This window comes from Phaethon lepturus, unplaced genomic scaffold (assembly GCF_000687285.1).
Source record: "Phaethon lepturus isolate BGI_N335 unplaced genomic scaffold, ASM68728v1 scaffold23840, whole genome shotgun sequence".
In the NCBI taxonomy this organism is placed as follows: Eukaryota; Metazoa; Chordata; class Aves; order Phaethontiformes; family Phaethontidae; genus Phaethon; species Phaethon lepturus.
In genome coordinates, this window is record NW_010511521.1 from 965 (window position 1) to 1,371 (window position 407).

The window sequence follows — 407 nt, forward strand, 5'->3', positions numbered from 1 at the left end:
TGGAAGACCGCAGGCAGCACCATCGCACCCCAGCTGCCTCCTCCTGCCAGGGCCCTTCATGGTGCGGTGTGATGTTAAGGGAGCTCAGGCTGGAGGGGGGAAAACAGAAAAGAGCCAACGTCTGTTTGTGTTGAAGCCATCCAGCATTTTTTGCAGACATCAGCCAAGAAGCAGCAGCAATGCCATTGGTGGGAAGACAGAGTTATTTGGGGAATGCTGGACTCCGCACCATGAGAACAGCAGGGGAGGAGGTTGGTTTTAATTTAACAGGCCATGTTTACTCTTCCCCTCTCACCTTTGGACTGTCTGAAATGTGCAGCGAAAGCCCTGGCAGGGAGGAAGGCGCTGCGTGTGCTTCCCCCTCCTCGCAGCCGCTCCCAGGGCCGCCCCCCCCGCCCCACTGCTCT